Here is a 22,324-nt window from a genome sequence, read left to right on the forward strand (position 1 = left end):
GATGTAGCTGTTATTCGTGAAGCAATAGCGATGGGATATGCGGCACTAACGCGCCGCAATCAAGCACTAATGAAGGGCGTAATATAAATTGTGGTCTCCTGTGGATCCTAGTATGCTGGAATGAATTTGGCTAGTAATGGCTTTCATAAAAATGTAGCCGTTATATATGGAATATCAACGATGGGATATGCAGCACTAACGAACATTAACGATGGGATGTACGGCACTAACGAAGAAGTAATGACAGATGTAAAGTAATATGTGGTCTGCCGTCTATTTCGTCGCTGGTCTGCTGGCAATCAAGATAGCAGACCAATAATCATTTTCTTCAAGAATATAGCCGTTATTACTGAAGCACTAACGGTTTCATATGAGGCACGAAAGAGTACTAATGAAGCCTAATGACGGGCGTAATCAAAACTGTGGTCTCCCGTAGATTTCGTCCCTGGTCTGCTACCATAATATTATCAGATCAATATTGGCTTTCTTTAAAAATGTAGCCTTTATCAGTGGATCACTAATGGTGGAATATGCGCGCCTCACGCGCGCTGACGAAGCATTAATTGCAGATGTAATCACAATTGTAGCCTCCAGTTGATTTTGTTCCTCGTTTCCTAGGTTGAGGTGACCATGGCAATAATGGATTCCTTAAAAGAATGTAGCCGTTATATATGCAATACTAGCGACTTTATTTGCAGCACCAGCGAACACTAACGATGGGATGTGCGGCACTAACGAGCTCTAACGAAGAACTAGTGACAGATGTAAACAAACTTGTGGGTTGCCTTTTATTTTATTCCTCGACTACTGACATGAAGTTACCAGGCCAATAATGGTTTTCTTCAAGAATGTAGCCGTTATATCTGAAGCGAAAACGGTTGGATATGGCACAGTAAGAAGCACTATCGAAGAACTAATGACGGGTGTAATCAAAATTGTGGTCTGTTGTAGGTTTAGTGGGTGGCTTTTTGGCATTAAATTATGAGAGGAAAATGAAGTTTGTAAACATTTAGACCTTACCAGTGGAACACTAACGATGGGATACGCAGCACTAGCTAACACTAACGAACCACTAATAACGGGTGTAATCAAAATTGTGGTCTTCGTAGATTTGGTCTTATTCTGCTGGCATGAAATTAGCAAGCAAATAATATCTTTCCTTAAAAATATATTATTTTCCTGTGAAGCACTAACGGTGGGATATGGGGCACAAACGACTACTAACGACGCACTAATGACGGTTATGATCGAAATTGTGGTCTGTCGTCCATTGTATGTTGCCTTTTCGTCCATTGTCTGCTGCCATTATGTTGGAGCCATTAATTTTTTTTAAATGTAGTCATTATCTATGGAGCAATAATGATATAATAATCGGCAGTAACAAGTACTAACGAAGCACTAATGACGGGTGTCATATAGGCCCGTGCTGGCCCAACGGGACACGTCCCGGTGCGCCCTCCGAAACATCATATTATGAATAAAGATACGAGTTTTTTTTTAATAATCAATTCTTACGCTTCTATCACATTGAAGCGGCGATTTGCCGTCGCCGCGAGCGGTAGTTTGCCGCGTGAGAAGTGTATCCTTTCATATTACGCAGCGTTCTGCCGCGAATGAAAAATATGCGAGCAGGGTGACTGTGCAATTGAAGAAACAATACCTTGTGACTCTTATCGTGTTGTGGTGGTTGCAATGGACAGACACAAAAAGTGTCTTCTACTCGCCTTGTTAAGACAGAGATAAATTAATAAATTTTAAAAATGTAAGTGAAACTATTAGTTCGTCCAAAATTAGTGCAAGGTATTTATTTTTAATTTAGCTTCTAAACTACTGTAATTCCCAATGAATGTCAAAACAACTTCAACTTTTTAATGCACCTGTATATCTCTGGGTAATTAACATACATATATATATATATATGTGTGTGTGTGTGTGTGTGTGTGTGTGTGAGTGTGTGTGTGTGTGTGTGTGTGTGTGTGTGTGTGTGTGTGTTTGTGTATTTGTGTGTGTTTTTTATGTTCTAGCCTAGAACACCTTCAGTGCTTTTAACCAAACTTGTTACATACAATATATGGGAAAAGATGACATGTAAAACTAATCGAATACGACCGATACTACCGAAGTGTCGAATCCAAAGGTCGTTGATTAAAAAGAGTCCAAATCATTATATTTCTTTTTCTATGTAATACAAGATTGGGATAAACGTGGGGCAGCGCTGGGCAACTGAGCTTCTAATTTTATAAATTTCTGGTACCCCACAATTGAAATATGTATTATCAAATATTTCAACAATATTACATATTTTACAGTCTTTTGCTATATATTTATGTACTATTTTGCTATATATATATCTATATCTATATCTATATATATATATATATATATATATATATATATATATATATATATATATATATATATATATAGTTACATAAAAATTCGTTATCCGGATTTTAATAATAATACTGCAATGTACCTTAGCAAAGCAAGAGAGAATTCGTTACGTGATATTTAATAAATATACCGTATTTTATATACTTTATAATTATCTTAACAGTTCTATGGTTGTAATTTTTGAATAGTCCTTTGAATTCAGGGACTAGAGCAGGGTTTTAAAGAGACTTAAGTCAATAGTCGGAACGCTTAAAACAAATAAACCCATAATACGATAATAATAATAATAATAATAATAATAATAATAATAATAATAATAATAATAATAATAATAATAATACCAACAGACCAGCCTTGGGATCAGCGGTTGAGTGTTGACTTTGAATTCTGGGATAGATCTCAACCACCGACTATCCCGAGAGAACTTTATCCCGGTTTTCCTAGTCACAACAGGTGAATATCGGAATAGTATTTTAAATATCCAGAACCTTGCTGCTATTTTGCTCAAGTCTATCAATTGTAGAAACAGTATAGAAAAATCTCTTTCAAAGTATCATTTCTCTTAAAAAAAAAAGTGAATCCATATGTTTCTGTTAGGTTGTCAATTAGTTGGGGCAAGATGTTTGCTATTGAATATTCGGACAAGGTGTTAAGAAATTGTGAAAACAAATGAAGTGCGTAACTAGTGTAACTATGTAATATAAATAATGTGTAAATGTATTTCAGTTGGAATGGATCCATAAGTGGCTGAAGTTATTTGTAGATTGGATATGAGCTGAGTTTGTTGGCTGAGTTTGTTGTCTAATTATCGAAGTTAGTTGAATTGTAGTTATCTCTGAACCTTAGTGGTTGTAAAGTGTATGTTAATTACCGCACGCACATATACAAATTATCGCAACCACTCACTACTCTTTCCTGGCAACACTTGCTCCCTCCTACAACACCAAGTGGTAGATCGCCGTCTATATGTAAAGAGCTCCATTCCTTGCAATGTCCCGCTTGGCTGTACGCGGCAATCTTCCGCGCCGCTTTCTAGCAGGGAGATGCGGCTGTTTTTCCTCGCCGCGTAAATTTGTGGCGACCGCCTCGCATATATGAAAAGCTCCATTGCTTGTAGTGTCTTTCTATGCTACGCGGTAATTCGCCGCCGCGCGCGGCAGTTCGCCGCCAAATGAGAAAGGCTGTTACAGTTGTTATTTGTAAAGAACCAGTGAAAGGTACAGTGCGCTCTTTACATAAGGCGCCCTTGTGAAACCACATCAAAGATTAAGTTCTATTTACTCTTCTGTGTGGCACAGTTCTGTAGAATTAATACAATGTTGTTAAAGAACGCGTGAAGGATACGGCGCGCCCTTTACGTAAGGCGCCCTTATGCGAAACCACATTAAAGATAAACAGTTTTATTTATTCTTCTGCACAGCACAGTTCTTTATAATAAATACATACTGTTACTTTTGTTCAAGAATCCGCGAAGGGTACAGTACACTCTGTGCGTAGAGCGCCCTGCGAAACATCACATTATAGATAAGTGGTTTTAGTTCTTCTGTATACCAGTTTTGTATAGTAAATTCATGTAGTGGCTGTTGGTAAAAATCTGCGCACTTATGCAGCGAAGGGTACAGTGTATCCTTATAAAAGGTAGCCTGCGAAATATCAAAGTATATATATATATATATAAATTCTTCAATATACCAGTTTTTTTACATACAGTTGCTATTGGTAGAGAACAGGTAAAAAGCACAATAACTTCTAAAAAAATATGTATAAAGCCAATAAAGCAAAAACATGTAGGTCTCTTTGGTAAGATAATATTGGAGTACTTCGTGCTGCTATACATTTATTGCCAAAAATCTTTCAGAAGCTACGCGCAATAGATAAAAGCGGCTTAAATGAAGTTTTTTAAAGCTCTTTATTTACAAATTTGATTGTTCCTGTATGTGTTAGAGCAGTGTTCGAATAATCAGTGCCAATTGTATTTGTAAAATACAGCTATAATGATTTATTATTACAAATTTAGCATCATTGCGTTTGACAAAAAATATTACAAGACGTTTTCAAAGTTCAGCTATTTACGTTACTAAACAATTTTGGTGGTTTAATACATAAAACCTCCCAGATAAACACCACCTTTACCAAGACACTTATGTGTCGGGCGGGGAGAATTGTTTGCTACAGCAAAATTTAGAGCTGTGTCGGTGGTAGTTCATTACCAGAAGGGCCATCCCTACCGAATTGGTCTAAATGAAGTAGCCAGACGAAGAGTGTTCTAGGAGAAGGCAGCAGTTCTCCAGTAGCCAAGTTGGCGGAAATCATAGTGATTGGTACGGCAACTCGGACATTAGTCCCAGACGTGGTCAGAGTGACTTTAACGGCTGGGATACTGCGGCGGGGGGGGGAGACAACGGGGAACCACCACTCTATTTTCCCTAGTTTGCTGGCACCAAAAAGAGAACATATGAACAATGGTCTTCGCAGGTCAAAATGTAGTTCCGGAGGTAAAATATCCCCCCATTCGGTTCTCAGGGGGGATGGCTTGGGAAGGACTGTTGAACGAGAAAGTAATAATGGGGGGAAGACTGACAGAGAAAGAAAGGCAAGGAAGAGAAAAAGGTTTAGGATAGGGACATGGAACGTACGCACTATGTTACAGGGAGGAAAATTAGAAAATCTTAAAGAAGAAGTGAAACAAAATAATTTAGATTTGGTAGGCGTTCGTGAAGTTAGATGGGAAGGTAATGGGGTATTGATCAGCGAAGGATATAGAATGTTTTACTCAGGTAATGGAAAGGGCGGTCATAATGGCGTAGGAATAATTCTTGGAAAGCGCTTAAAGGACAAGGTAGTGAAAGTAGAATTTATTGATGATAGAGTTATGATGTTAAGACTTAAAGGGAAAACGAAGGATCTAGTGGTGATACAGACATATGCATCGACGATTTCGCATGCAACTGAAGAAATAGAGAAAATTATGAGAAAATAGAAGAAATTATAGACAGGGAGAAGAGGGTGCATGCACAATTCTAATGGGAGATTTCAATGCAGTTTTGGGAGAAAAACAGGAAGGTAGTATCGCAGGCAAATATGGTTTAGGCGAAGGAAATGAAAAGGGAGAGGGACTAGTGAACTTCTGTAGACAGAATTCACTAGTAATTGGGAACACTTGATTCAATCAGCACAAGAGAAGAAGATATAAATGGAAATCACCAATAAACGGCGAAAGATATCAGATATACTATGTTATGATTCAGGACAGGTATCGGAATAGCTTAAAGAACGCGAAGACCCTTCTTGGGGCTGATATTTTCTCTGATCATAATCTTGTGCTGGCCGAAGTGGATATTCAACTGAAAAATGTAGGCATAAGAAAAGTAGGTAACAAAGTGTTGATTACTGAAAAGTTGAAAAACGAGGAAATAAGAAATATTTTCGTTAAACAATTCGAAGAAAAATGTTCAAACGAGGAAAGAATAGGTGCAGGTAGTAACGCACCGTGGGAACATATTAAACGTTGCTTACAGCAGGCTGCAGAGGAAGCAATAGGTTACCGCGAACACAAAACTGCTAAGGAACCATGGGTTACAGAGCAGATGTTGCAGAAAATGAGGGAGAGGAAGATGTGGAAACAGGTTGATACAGAAGAGGACAGAAAGATATACATAATGTTAAATAATGAATTACGAAAAGAAACAGACAGAACGAGGGAAGAATTTTACAAAAGAAAATGCTAAGACATAGAAGAATTAGAAAGAGTTGGACAACTTGAGGAAATGTACAAGGAGGTGAAATCTATGGAGTTTCGGAGGAAACAAGGGGGTATTATGATGGCAGTAGAAAATAAGAATGGGAAGGTAGTCAGCGAGATAAATGAGGTCATAGGAAGGTGGAAAGAATACATTGAAGACTTACATGAGAGTAGGGATCGACCATGTAGCCTAAGTGTTGAAGTAGAAAATGAAGTAGGCGAGGATGATAAAGGATTTAGTATTTTTCGGGATGAGTTTGAAAAGGCTATATCCGAGATTAGAAATGGAAAGGCAACCGGAAAAGATAACATACCAATCGAATTCATTAAAAATATAGGAGACAAGGAAAAGAAAGAATTGTTCCGACCATGCAATTAAATGTATGAAACAGGAGAATGGCCAACAGACTTTCTGAAAACGATCATGATACCAATGGCTAAGAAATTGAACCCAAAAAGATGTGAGGATTATAAAACTATTAGTCTCATATCTCATGCAGCTAAAATTCTGCTCCGAATACTGAAGAGAAGGTTATATGAAAGAACAAATAAAGAAGTTGAGGAGGACCAGAACGGGTTCAGAAGAGGCAAGGTCACAAGAGATGCAATTGGATTACTAAGGGCGATCGGTGAAAGATTTATAGAAAAAGGGAAAGAGTTGTATGTTATATTTATTGATCTAGAAAAGGCTTTGACCGCGAGAATTGGGAATTGTTGTTGGGATTTCTAACGAAGATAGGGTTGGAATGGAAAGATAGAAGACTCATAAGAAACTTATACATGAACCAACAAGTAAGTGCTAGGATAGGGGAAGAACTGACGGAAGAGAGTGCAATTGAAAGGGGAGTTCGAGAAGTTCACATGATGATGATAGCATTCCGGTAGGAGGTAGAATGATTAGATGCATAAGGTTTGCAGACAATATGGCGCTAGTTGCAGAATCTGAAAAGAAAATCAATAAAATGTTAGAAAAATGAGAAAGGGCTTTGAAGAATATGGAACGAAAATAAATGTTAGAAAGACAAAAGCCATGGTGATTGGAACGAAGGGGTCTGTGTCAAATATAAAAGTAAGAGGTGAGAAAATAGAACAAGTGAATAGTTTTCGATATCTGGGTAGTATTCTTAGTAATAACGTGAAGTGCAAACGTGAAATAAAAGCAACGATAGGAATGGCGAAAGATGCCTTTAGGAGGAAGAAAAGTCTGTTTTGTGGGACCTTGAATAAAGAGTTGAGAATAAGACTCATAAAATCATTCGTGTGGAGTGTTGTACTGTATGGGGCGGAAACGTGGACATTACGTAAAGGTGATGAAAATCGACTGGAAGCCTTCAAAATGTGGGTGGGGAGAAGAATGGAAAGAATAATTTGGGTCGAGAGGAAAACGAATGAGTGTTAGAAATTGTGGGTGAGGAAAGAAAAACTTGTAGATATTATTAAGAAGAGGAAGAGAAACTGGTTGGCACTAACGAGCACTAACAAAGTAATAACGATGTGTGAAATCGAAGTTCTGGCCTGCCAAGTTCATTGGCATGAAGTTAGCAAGCCAATACTAACTGTTAAAACTAAGACGTTATTTTCGTAGCACTAATGATGGGGTTTGTCGCACTAACGAGCACTGACGAAGAAATAACGATGTGTGGAGTCGAAATTCTGGCCACCCATAAGTGGTCTGTCAAGTTCATTGACATGAAGGTAGCAGGCCAATAGTGACTGTTAAAAATCGAGACGTTTTTTTTTTGTAGCACTAACGATGGGATTTGCGGCACTAACGAGCACTAACGATGTGTGAAGTCAAAATTCTGGCCTGCCATAAGTGACCTGCTAAGTTCGTGCCAGCTTCATAAAACGGACTCATTTTGTTCCCTTAAAAACTGTATATATAGAAGCACTAACGTTAATGTTTATACCACTAACGAGCACTAACACTGCTCGAAGCGGCAATTTCACTTATGGTGTGATTTTAATGTGTTGGCCTGCTGGCATGAATTTAGGAGACCAAGAGTAAGTATTAAAATTGAGACGTTATTTCCGTAGCACTAACGATGTGGTTGGCGGCACTAACGAGCACTAACGAAGCATTAACGATATGTGAAGTTGAAGTTCTGTCCTGCCATAGGTGACCTGCTAGCTTCGTGGACATACCGCATGTTGTTCCAGTCAATCGTTTTACTAAATTTAAACGGTAGTAAGGTTTTTTAATAACTAGTTGGAGATGTTTGCTCCATGTTAGGTGTGAATTGAAAGTAATGCCAAGATATGTAACTCTTTTGCTAGGATGAAGTGTAACAGAATCTAATGTCAATGAAAGACGACGTAGACTGCGTCTCACACGAGTGGTTTGTTTGGGAGGTATGAAGACTATTGTTTGAGTTTTGGCTGCATTGATGGTGAGGCGCCAGCGGGTGCACCAGGTGTGGAAACTGGTAATAACAGTTTGGAGTTTAATGTTGATTTGCTGAATGGTAGTTCCTAGTTTTAGAAAGGCTGTGTCGTTAGCGTACTGAAAACTGTAGACGTGATCAGGAAGCTGTGGCATGTCGGCAACGTAGAGAAGATAGAGTGTCGGCGAAAGAGCGGATCCTTGAAGAACACCTGAGATTAAGAAAATTCAATGAGAGAGACTGGAGTTGATGGATATGTATGTGATTCGGCCTGCAAGGAAGTGGATGACCAGTCTGATGAATTCGATCGGGAGCCGGAGTTTGTGTAATTTGTATATAAGTCTGTGGTGCCATACCTCATCGAAACACTTTCGATTTGGAAAAAGAGTAGTAGACATGATGGTTTGATGGAATTGTAGTGTTGCGTAATGGTAGTAGTGAGACATAATAATTGATCATTGATGGACAATGATGGTCGAAATCCTGCTTGGGTGTCTGGAAGAAGATGTCTATCTGTGAGGTAGAGATGAAGCCTTTTGACGATGATGCGTTCGAATGTCTTACGAAAAGTAGAGGTAAGTTGTATTGGCCTGTAGGAGCTGACATCTTGAGGAGGTTTATTGGGTTTGAGAAACATTAATATTTTGGACATTTTCCAGGGCATTGAAAAGAAGCCAGTTTGTAAGACGAATGTATGTATAGATGCTAACAGAAGCAATGTGGGCCCGCACTCTTTGATATGGCGGTATGTGATGTCATCTTGACATGGGGCAGTGTTGCGTTTCTTCTACAGAAAGGAAGGAATGTCATCAACCGTGATAGTGGCTTATATGGGCGTATCGTTAGGAAATTGATGCTGACCGTTTGGTTGTAATGAAGGAGCAGGGAGATTTAGGCGATCTACTTCGTGTGTAGCAGCTGCTGAAGTATTTCGAGTGAAGATCTGCTGGAGATGATTGGCGTAAGCATTAGCTTTATCTCTGTCAGCGAGAGCCGGCTGGTCGTTAATAAGAGTTGAGTTGAGTTGAGTTGATTTTGTTTTTAACGTCCCGTTCAGCAGCGAGGCTATATGAGACGTGGATCTACTGATTAACGTGGAATCCGAACCACATGAGCTCCCGCCGGGAATGGAACCCGGGTCTCCCACGCCAAAGGCGCGTAGGCTAACCGCTTAGCCACGGAGGAGCTCAGGTCGTTAATAAGAATAGGATAGGAGGTTTGTATTAAGGTTGCCGCATAAGGCATTGAATCATTTCCAATATTTTGTAGGATGAAGTATGTCAGTTAGAGTGTTATAGGTTTTGACCCAACAGCGAAGTTGGTAGGCATTGGTATAATTATGAACTATACGATGGAGTTGCTGATGATGGCGAAGTGACTCGGGATTGCGGGTGCAATGAATATCCTGCAGAAATTGACGGCAGCGTTGGGTCATGATGAGATACTGTGGTGGAAGTTGGGGTTGGTATGGAATAGAATGACTGGCTGGAATGGTAAGTGCAGTAGCTTCTGGGATTGCAGTGGTGATTGTATCAACTGTGGTGTTTAACTCGTCCTCTGTAGTTGGAGCAGTGAGGTATTGTGTACGTTGTGTGAGGTGAAAGCGATATCGTGGCAGTCGGCTTTGTCGAACCTCGGGCTAGTGTAGAAGGCCTATGTCCTTCTCCATCATCTGCATATCAAAATGCAGATGAGGGGCACATTTACATACCAATATGTAAATAGAGTATATTCTGATAAAATTAATTGCTTGAATATTAGCATACTTTTTACATATATCAAGGTATTGTGATTAAATTGTGTAAAACACTGAAGCGTAGTACGGGAATATTAATACAATATTGTATCATATTGTATTATATTTATGTGTGTTATTTTCGTTTATAGGCTTGTTATATTGTAATAAAATGTTTGCATCTAATTACTGGGTTTTGGACAATGCATAGCATACATGGGGATGAAAGAAGAATGATATAAATATGCATAGAATGGATAAATAATTGAAGAAATAAGCATATTCGATGAGAATCATACATTGGATTTTTTTGGCAGGAAGACAGAGCAAGCGCTCACAGAGAATTTTTTTTTCTTCCCGACTTCTCGTCGCCTTAGACTTCGAGATGTGGGGTCCTCACAACTCACCATGGAAAGAAATCACTAGTTTTGGGAATAAATAAAGCTCACAATACACAGGAAGGATTCTACAAACTTCCTTAGTGGTACCACTCTGGTTTGGAAACAGTGGGTAGAGACACACAGCTTCTATTGTGTAAAAATTCATAAAATTTTTAGCTTCTACATGTGAGTTTTTAGATTTCTATAGGTGTGAGTTTGTGCGACGCTAGGCTCAAGCTTCGCTTCCGCCCCCACTTCCCCCATGACCAGTACGGGTCAGCAAGCGGACCTAGACTCCTTTCCCAAGATGCAACAGCAGTTTGAAAGTTTTACTGTATTTTGACTTATTTTTCTATGTTAATTATTAATATTATCGTATTACGCTCAAAACGTTCTTGGAAATACCGTATAAAATTCCTGACTTATTTATCATCGTGTATCCATTATCGAACAAGACACTTGGATCTTGTAATTGTAAAAAAAAATATTAACAAAGATGTTTCCTCTATCCCTCTCCAAACAAACATGGATGCATTAGTAGCAGACAGTTTTGAAGGACAGCCACAGGAAATTGGGCTTACTGCTGCTTCTGATAGAGATGACAGTTCATGTATTTCATAACTATGTATTCTTTGTATATTTTCCTTTATTTTTATGTATAATAACATATGTTTCTCATATTAATACGTGTGTAACAAGTGAAGATAAACATAATTGTGTTGAAAACTCTCATAGACTTCTGCTGGGAGCAAAAGCTTTCGTGTTGACCGTACTTGGAGTAAGGGCAGCACCTGTCAAAAGGGTGAAGGTGAAAATTGGCAACGGAAGGTAGCTGAACAAGTGTATTTACAGATAGGAACACCCGGAATATAGCCAGAAGGCACACAACCTTTTGTCAAAGGACTCGAAAGGGAGCGAGTTTCTTCCTTTCCTGGTTTTGTGCTATTGATATACTTGTTTCTGCAGAGAAACAAGGGGAGTTCAACTTAGTATCTAGAGGTGAGAACATATAGCTTTTGGTCGTAAGGAAGTCATCTAACTTCGCTTACATAGTTGCTTATAACCCGGGAAAACGTGAGGACAGTGCCGGTCTCCGTGGATATTCCCGTGAACAACAGTACTACGCGAGTGTGTAGTGAACTCTACTTGTGCAAAACACCGTCAAGTGAAATTACAGAATGTGTGAAGCCATGCACATATCTTCTGTGTTGGTAAATAAGTTGTATTAAGTAACGACGAGTGACAAATGGAACTAACAGTTAATTTTTTTCTCTTTTCGTTCTCTGAGTGCTAACCGTCACTCAAAAGAGATTGCTAACTTTGACATTTGTCAAACACACCACCGTTAAAATTGGTGAAACAAATACTTCCAGTATGGGAGAAAACAAAATGTGCAATATCTCCAGTAGAAATATTGCCATAGGCCTGTAACGCTTTTACACAGTGCCTTTCCTTGGACATTTGAACAAGGAGTTCAAGCAGTTTAAATTGCTTGTTTGAAGGACATACTACATGTCTACTTTGTGAAACTTCAAAAGCCAGTGTAACTAAGCTCATAAGGAACATTTCCCTTCACAGTGAAATGGTAATGCGGAAGGACATTGTGATGTTCATCTAGAACTATGTGCGTGACATCCTCGTCTACAACAGAAACTGCGTTTCGACAGAACAAAGATATTATATCAGTTGAAATTTTGTTTGTTTCTTTATTATCGTATTTATTTTAAATGATATCTAGTGTGAAATTATTCTCTCCTCTCTAAACTGTTTAGAGACCATAAACTCACTAAAAATGAGGAGATAAGAAAGTTTGTATATAAATTGTTTTTTTTTTAAAGGTCAGACAGACCTTTTATATCAAGTTTAGTCCCCTCTACCTTTGCTATTTATAAAATGCAACCGCGTGGTGAATATATAAATATATCTATGAAAAGTTTAAGTGTGTGTGGTAGTGCACTACAGAAGGAGTGAAAGTAACAAGTGTATTGAAGTGTAAGCTATTTAGCACCGCTCTCATCCTTATGTCCTGTTCCATGAGAATAAAATTACCATCTCTAACCAGAATTCTTGGTCTACTCAATTTGCTGCAGGGTGAGTACCTGATACTAATTAAATGTTTGTTTTCAGGAGTGTGATATCAGGAGGCATTTTCCCTTGCCATAAGTATGTTTGACCGGCTCTCTGTATGGGGCTCAGAGAGTATAATTGCCCAAGAGAACCAATAAACAGTCATGAGTATAGTGGGTTAGAAAAAACAGGCTGCTACCTGTTATTATTTTAAAGTAGATTTTTTTCTTTATTTTAAACCTTTTTGGTAATAAACAAACAACTCACTATAGTAGCTTTCGACCATGACTGTAGAACAGATCACCCTGAGATCTGTGGTTCGTAGTAACTAAAAACTTATTTATGCTCTACCGATTTAACAGTGGAAGTGGCGGCTCTTGCAGGAGAACACTATCATCTCCAAGAGGGAATAAATTATGCAGATGTTGGTAATTTGCATTTTATGTAAATTTCATGTTTTAATTTGAATATTCCCAGTCACTCCACCTTATTTATTTTATTTTATTTGTGTTGGTGTTGTAGTAACCTTAGTTTAGGCTCAGGCTACCTGCACCTCACAAAATAAGTGGCGCCAGCAGCGTTAAGGGCATAGAGTATATTACAGATACTCACTGGTCAGCATACAGTTTATGTAAAATTTCGGTATATGTTTTGTTACTCCCTGGATTTTCCAAGAACCTCGGTGTCTTGTGTATTTGAATTTATTTTGTGTTTTGAATGTTTGTATGACTATATTGCATTAGAGAATTCAGGATTTTTAAAGTTAGGGGGGAAGTAACCTTTTGTAACCTTTTGTTTTTGTAAATGGTCATAACGCGAGCACAGGCTGGAAGATTAGAAAGAATGGACACGGAGTTTGTATTTGAAGAGTTCGCTCAGAGAGCTGGTGAGCTCTCAGAAGAGAGTAGTCTAGTTGAAGCGCAGAGCGCTAGCGAGCGCCCGATCAGCGTTGTGGGAGACGCTGACACGGTGAAAACGGTTCCGCCAGTCACCGGTAGGGAACCGGAAGTGCCCGTACGGGAGGAAAGGGAGGAAACCACGGAAACTCCAGAACGAAGTGTTAGCCCAGCCGTTAATGTAGGTAGCTCTTTGGAAAACATTAGTACCATAAATTTAGCCGCCATTATAGGTGAACTTGTTAAAAAACTTGAAGAAAGTACGAGGAGACAAGAGGAGAATGCGAAAATTTTAGAGAATAAGATTTTAGAAAACTCCCAAAGTTTAGAAAGGAAACTAGAAAAGAAATTAGAAGAAAGCTCCAAGGGTTTAGAGAAATTAGATAGAAGTCTTGAACAAGTCCATAATGAAACAAGACAGAATAGTGAAAGACTTGAACAGGCCATAGAGTCGGTCAATGCTCGTCTTGAAGTTCGGTTAGATTCCATGACGTCGAGACTTGAGCAGAGTGAACGGGAGTTGACAGAGCGACTAGAGATCACCACAGTAGAACTTAGGGGGGAGATTGAAGGCGCTCGGGAAGATCTCAACTCACGTGTCACCGAAACCACCAGGAAACTAGAGGAAAATTACACAGAGCTTTCTGAAAGTGTGAAACAGGTCTCGTCTCGTGTCGAACAGACCACGATCCAACTGAATAATCAGGTCAGGAGAGTGGAAGTGAGTTTCGCTTCCCAACTAGCCAGGATCAGGGGGGAACTAGAGCAGGAAACGCCACTCGAGGAAATCCGATCTGAATGTAACGGTAGCATCCAGCAGATGCAAGATACCGTTCAAGATGTGTGTGCACAACTTGAAAAGAAAATGGAGGAGTGGAAGAACTCCATTCAGAAGGAGACGAGTGAGGTGATTGAGGGGAGACTCGCAAACATCTCTGTCTCCAGCACACAAGAACGACCGCCATCTCCGAACAACACCTCGAGTCGCGACTTGCCTGGTTCTCATCCTGGGAACCTCGCTACAGCCCACGAGAGAGACCATGTTCTGTCGACGTCTCGCTCATGCAATCATGAGACGAGACAAAATCTCGCAACCGCATTTGGTCTCATACACAGGGACGTCCCTTTACCTGTGTATACAGGAAACGAATCAGAAACCGAGACCTATAATTTTCTTCAAGATCTCGACCGGTACTTCGAGGTCACTGGAGTACCGGACGAGATGAGATTAAGTTTCATACCTCGAGCGGTCCGGAACACCTGTTACCAGTGGTTCCAGGTCAACCGTAGCAAAATCCACACATATGAAGATTTTGTATACAATTTTAGGCAATGCTACCTTAGCGAAGAGCGGTTGGCGAACTTGAGGGCACATATTCTCACATCCCACTTCGATAATCGCGTGCACAAATCCCCCGCAGAATATCTGCTGGATTTGCTACACAAAAATAGTATATTGGAGCCAAGAATGTCAGATGAGACTTTATTAAAGGTACTCCCGAGGCACTTCCCGAATTGGCTATTTAGGGCAATAGTCTCGTCTCGCCCTAAGACCATAGCAGAACTTTTGAATCTAGTACAAGAACTGCAGTCGTCGATGACGAATCGCGACCAGTTTTACCAATTAAACCAGAGGAAAGGGGTCAACATGCTCCAGGTGAGCATGGAAGGAGAGGAAAACAACCCCTCTGGCCTCAGTGGTAAGCACATGGTTAGAAAGAAAAACAGAACACATAATAACCATCGTCCTTACCAGAGACGACGACAAAATAACACAAACCAAAACAACAGCCACCAGCACTCCCCGCCTCGAAACCAGAGTAGCGGAAGTGGGTCAGCTGGCTGGTCACGTGGGGGGAACTCCCACTCCACCCACAGCAACGGTCGTGGAGCCCGGGGAAGGAGGGGCGGAATGCGCAACACGGATGGACAGCGAGGAATTCCTTCCATCGAGAAGAGGAGGAAATTCAACTGCTTGAGCGCTATGACCGTGCTCCCCCTCCTCCTTCACAAAATGTAAACAACACCAGGAGTAACCAATCCTCTTCTCCTTCGTCACGAGAATGAGGATTGTCCGCATATACTTGCGGCGACGATAGGAAGGGCACGGTGAGAACTTGTCCAACCGAGTTGACAAAATTATATCCCAAGTATGTGCGTAATTTTGAAGATAATGTAGAAAATGAACATGATGAAAACTCTTGCGAAACCACAGTAAAGGAAATTTTTGTAACTGAGGAAGAAAAAGAAGTAGAAAATTGTAATTTATGTTTAGAAATAACATCCAAGAAGCATTTTAGTGAAGGCATGTTTGAGAATAAATTAACCTTACTTAGTAGGAATGGGGAACATATTGACCTAGATAGGGAGATCTACGAAGAAGCAAATGGCATCTTTAAAAACTTGTTTGATTCTTGTAATGATGAATTACCTACCAATAACGTCATCTCACTACCAGAGATAAAAATGTATTCGTTTGGAACAGAAGTAAATTGTTTGTTAGATACTGGGGCTACTTGCTCTGCAATTTCGAAAGAAATTTGGGACACTGTCTCAAATAGCCACCCCCCTCCCGCATTTTTGAGTGCGAAGAATATACGGGTTACGTCTGCTTTTGGTAGTAAATCAGCGACAATCATAGGCCAAACGCTGTTAGTCATTGAGATACAAGGGAAGGAGTTTCATATTTTAGGTATTATTATTTCAGGCCTGAACAGGTCTCTGATATTAGGATCCAACTTCTTTACCGAATCTCGTGCCGTGTTAGACTATGACACCGGCCTTCTACATCTCAAACATCCTCATGATGTAGAAGTGGTGTTTAGATCAGTAGATTGCGAGACTGAGGATCTAGTAGTTCGTTGTTTGGAATTGAGTGGAGAGTGCCAAAAACCTTTCAGTATTATAGATGAAGTAGATACTTTTGATTGTAATTCTTCCTCGTCAGATGAAAGACGGAAGGCCACACGGGTTAGTGCACAGAATGAGCCTAAGACCTGCAGAGAGAAGGAAGCTCGTGCCCCAAACTTGGATGATGGAAGATTCCCAAGTGCCCAAGAGATGGCAGCTCACGTATTCCCACCAGAAGAGTGGATGAAAGTGAGAACTCGCGCCTCCCATTCAGAGATAGAGGAGTTTGTATCGAACTACTCAGATCTCTCAGCCTCACAAAGAGAGAGTTTGAAAGCTGTGCTTCTTAAGCATCAAGCACTTTTTGATGTTAAGCCAGGTTGCATAGCTTACTACGAGCATGAGATCGGCATAACGGACGACCGTCCTATCAAGACAAAGTTATACCCTTACCCGGAGAGATTTCGAAACTTGGTATCCAATGAAATTTCGCGTTGGTTGGCCTGGGGTTGTGATCAAGAAACAGCCTACGGCGTTTATAAACCCTCTGGTAGTGACACCGAAGAGTGATGGACGTATCCGGGTCTGTATAGATGGCCGAGCTCTGGCCAAAATTTCTGGTGACCTTTCCGACAGACCAATGCCACCCTATCTGTTCTTCAGGACATTTGCGACAATTCTTGGTTCAGCTGTGTCGACGCAACCGAGATGTTCTTACAAATACGAGTTAAGGAAAGCGACCAAAAATACCTAGGATTCCTACATGAAGGCATATCTTATGTCTTTCAAAAACTTCCGTTTGGGACGAAACAGAGCCTTGCTTCTTGCGTCAGAGCATTAGATATGCTGATAGGAACTGAAGCTAGAGAGTACTGCGGCACATACGTGGATGACCTGATTTTAGCCGACAGGAGCTTCGAAGATCATATTGTACACCTCAACAGAGGGTTGGGTTTACTCGCTGCGGGCGGCCTAACTCTCAGACTGAAAAAGTGCAATTTCGCAAGAAAAAGCTTGAACATACTTGGTTTCCATCTTTCTCAATCCGGTATCGGTAAAGATCCGGAGAAAGTGAAGTCGGTGTTGGATTTTAGAACACCCCGGAACGTGAAGGAACTGCGTTCCTTCATTGGTTACTGTCAGTACTATAGATGTTTCAGTAGGAAATACTCGGAAGTTCTCCATCCGTTGTTCCAACTACTCAAAAAGAATGTGCGGTTCAGGTGGGAACCAGAACATCAGGCAGCGATGGAGAAGATCAAGCAGATCTTCCAGGAAGAAGTAGTGTTGAAAACCGTCCTGCCTGACAAACAGCTAATTTTAGAGTGTGATGCGTGTGATATTGCGTGTTCATCTCTATTGTACCAGCGTGATGATAATGATGACATTAGAGTTATAGCATTTACATCACGTGTGTTTAATGCGGCACAGAAGAATTATTCTGTAACGGAGAAGGAATTTTTTTGGACTGATTGTTGGGGTTGTTAAGTTTAAACAATATTTAATAGGAACTAAATTCAGAATTCGCAGCGGCCACCTTGCGCTTAATTTTATTCTATACTGTAGGCTTACAAACCAGCGCATCACCCGGTGGGCGATGTTGCTCTCCAATTTCAATTTTGAATTCCAGTTTGTTAAGTCGAACGAGAATTTGAGTGATTATCACTCTAGGTACCCTCCTCACACAGAAGAAGACCTCAGTGTTGCACGGAAGCCTATCCTCCAGGAGTCGCTGATGTCCATCCTGACGGAAATTCCTTGTGAGTTGAGGAAGATGATAGCCATACTACCGGAGATGCAGTCTTCAGATCCTGTCTACGGCAAGATCAAGAGAGATGTAGAAGAGAAGACGTACTCACCAAAGGTGAATGGTGTTTGTCACCGTTTTGAAGTATTGAACGGGCGCTTATGCAAGCGTGACCGGGAAGGAGTCCGAATATGCATCCCAGAAGTGCTAGTAGTTCCACTGCTCGATTTTTACCATACACATCGAGGGCACATGTCGGCCAGTAAACTACTCCCACTTCTATCAGAATTTTTCGTATGGCCGAAGATGAGAGCAAGTGTGAGGAAATTTCGTGCTTCCTGCGAATTATGCCAGAAAAGCAACCCTCCCCAATGTTATCGTCCGGGACCACTGAATCCCGTTGTTGTTGAGAAGCCAGGCTACTTGGCCTGCGCCGATTGGTTAGGACCTCTAACCAAGGGAATTGGGGGAGTCCACTATATCCTAGTATTCTACGACGCATTTTCAAAACTGATTGGATTGTATGCGTGTAAGAAAGCAAACACGACCACTGCAATAAGGACACTGAAGGATTACTTAAAAGTTAACCCTAGTGTGGAACTAGTCTTGACAGACAGAGGGTCACCTTTAAAGTCTATCCGCTGGAAAAATGAGTTAGCAGATCTTGGTATCAGGCACATCACTTCCACGCCATATTATCCCCAGGGTGAGATGGGCGAGGTGGCTGTCAAGGCGACAGTACGTTTACTACGTAAATTGTGCCATGATAACCAGAGATTGTGGCCAAAATACTTGGACAAAATTGAGAAGTGTTTAAATTCGGCAAAGCACCTGACCACTGGCGTGTCAGCCTTTGAGTGTCACTTTGGACAGTCTATGTCTAGAGACATAGCCAGGCTATTTGAGATCCCAGAAGTGGAAAAACGCCATGACGTGCAGTATTACATTGAGATTGCTCGTAAGAACCACAAAAGGAATGCTGCTGCACGAAAACGCAATTTTGACAAGTCACACCGTACTGTAGAGTACAATGTGGGTGACCTTGTCCTATCTAGAGTTTTCCCCAAGTCGGATGCTCTAGCAGGTGTGTCGAAAAAACTCTTACTCTTATACTCGGGGCCATGGCAGATTGTCGCTACCACTGGCCGGGACATGTACACACTAGCGGATCCAGCGACAAAAAAGGTCAAGATGACCAGAAATGCTTTTCTTTTAAAGCCATATGTTGCAAGAGAAGAAGAGAATCACAGTGGTACTGGTGCAATAGAGATGCAATAGGATCACACAGTGAAGCATCAAACCCCGGATTTGACTTGTGTAAATAGTGTAAGTGTTATAGTGTATTTCAGTGAATTAGTGTATTAGTGTAATTTAGTAGGTATGGGAATTTATGTGATTCAAGTTTATGTAAAGTTAGGGAACACTGAATTCTCTATATTTAGCTTTTGTTTATTTGAGATTTGTGTCATTATGATTACTATGTATTTACTTTTTTTTTAACCTTATATATTTGTGTGAATTAGAGATTTTCAGGAACGAAAAATGTGCCCTCTTTATGATCTACGTCCTGTACTAGCAAGTGCAGCACCTAGAATCATAGGGGGAAAAACTGTAGAAGGCCTATGTCCTTCTCCATCATCTGCATATCAAAATGCAGATGAGGGGCACATTTACATACCAATATGTAAATAGAGTATATTGTGATAAAATTAATTGCTTGAATATTAGCATACTTTTTACATATATCAAGGTATTGTGATTAAATTGTGTAAAACACTGGAGCGTAGTACGGGAATATTAATACAATATTGTATCATATTGTATTATATTTATGTGTGTTATTTTCGTTTATAGGCTTGTTATATTGTAATAAAATGTTTGCATCTAATTACTGGGTTTTGGACAATGCATAGCATACATGGGGATGAAAGAAGAATGATATAAATATGCATAGAATGGATAAATAATTGAAGAAATAAGCATATTCGATGAGAATCATACGTTGGATTTTTTTTTGGCAGGAAGACAGAGCAAGCGCTCACAGAGAATTTTTTTTTTCTTCCCGACTTCTCGTCGCCTTAGACTTCGAGATGTGGGGTCCTCACAACTCCATGGAAAGAAATCACTAGTTTTGGGAATAAATAAAGCTCACAATACACAGGAAGGATTCTACAAACTTCCTTAGTGGTACCACTCTGGTTTGGAAACAGTGGGTAGAGACACACAGCTTCTATTGTGTAAAAATTCATAAAATTTTTAGCTTCTACATGTGAGTTTTTAGATTTCTATAGGTGTGAGTTTGTGCGACGCTAGGCTCAAGCTTCGCTTCCGCCCCCACTTCCCCCATGACCAGTACGGGTCAGCAAGCGGACCTAGACTCCTTTCCCAAGATGCAACAGCAGTTTGAAAGTTTTACTCTATTTTGACTTATTTTTCTATGTTAATTATTAATATTATCGTATTACGCTCAAAACGTTCTTGGAAATACCGTATAAAATTCCTGACTTATTTATCATCGTGTATCCATTATCGAACAAGACACTTGGATCTTGTAATTGTAAAAAAAAAATATTAACAAAGATGTTTCCTCTATCCCTCTCCAAACAAACATGGATGCATTAGTAGCAGACAGTTTTGAAGGACAGCCACAGGAAATTGGGCTTACTGCTGCTTCTGATAGAGATGACAGTTCATGTATTTCATAACTATGTATTCTTTGTATATTTTCCTTTATTTTTATGTATAATAACTTATGTTTCTCATATTAATACGTGTGTAACAAGTGAAGATAAACATAATTGTGTTGAAAACTCTCATAGACTTCTGCTGGGAGCAAAAGCTTTCGTGTTGACCGTACTTGGAGTAAGGGCAGCACCTGTCAAAAGGGTGAAGGTGAAAATTGGCAACGGAAGGTAGCTGAACAAGTGTATTTGCAGATAGGAACACCCGGAATATAGCCAGAAGGCACACAACCTTTTGTCAAAGGACTCGAAAGGGAGCGAGTTTCTTCCTTTCCTGGTTTTGTGCTATTGATATACTTGTTTCTGCAGAGAAACAAGGGGAGTTCAACTTAGTATCTAGAGGTGAGAACATATAGCTTTTGGTCGTAAGGAAGTCATCTGACTTCGCTTACATAGTTGCTGATAGCCCGGGAAAACGTGAGGACAGTGCCGGTCTCCGTGGATATTCCCGTGAACAACAGTACTACGCGAGTGTGTAGTGAACTCTACTTGTGCAAAACACCGTCAAGTGAAATTACAGAATGTGTGAAGCCATGCACATATCTTCTGTGTTGGTAAATAAGTTGTATTAAGTAACGACGAGTGACAAATGGAACTAACAGTTAAATTTTTTTCTCTTTTCGTTCTCTGAGTGCTAACCGTCACTCAAAAGAGATTGCTAACTTTGACATTTGTCAAACACACCACCGTTAAAATTGGTGAAACAAATACTTCCAGTATGGGAGAAAACAAAATGTGCAATATCTCCAGTAGAAATATTGCCATAGGCCTGTAACGCTTTTACACAGTGCCTTTCCTTGGACATTTGAACAAGGAGTTCAAGCAGTTTAAATTGCTTGTTTGAAGGACATACTACATGTCTACTTTGTGAAACTTCAAAAGCCAGTGTAACTAAGCTCATAAGGAACATTTCCCTTCACAGTGAAATGGTAATGCGGAAGGACATTGTGATGTTCATCTAGAACTATGTGCGTGACATCCTCGTCTACAACAGAAACTGTGTTTCGACAGAACAAAGATATTATATCAGTTGAAATTTTGTTTGTTTCTTTATTATCGTATTTATTTTAAATGATATCTAGTGTGAAATTATTCTCTCCTCTCTAAACTGTTTAGAGACCATAAACTCACTAAAAATGAGGAGATAAGAAAGTTTGTATATATTTTTTTTAAAGGTCAGACAGACCTTTTATATCAAGTTTAGTCCCCTCTACCTTTGTTATTTATAAAATGCAACCGCGTGGTGAATATATAAATATATCTATGAAAAGTTTAAGTGTGTGTGGTAGTGCACTACAGAAGGAGTGAAAGTAACAAGTGTATTGAAGTGTAAGCTATTTATCACCGCTCTCATCCTTATGTCCTGTTCCATGAGAATAAAATTACCA

The sequence above is a fragment of the Thermobia domestica genome, chromosome 6 (assembly GCF_964235325.1).
Source record: "Thermobia domestica chromosome 6, izTheDome1.hap1.1, whole genome shotgun sequence".
NCBI lineage: Eukaryota > Metazoa > Arthropoda > Insecta > Zygentoma > Lepismatidae > Thermobia > Thermobia domestica.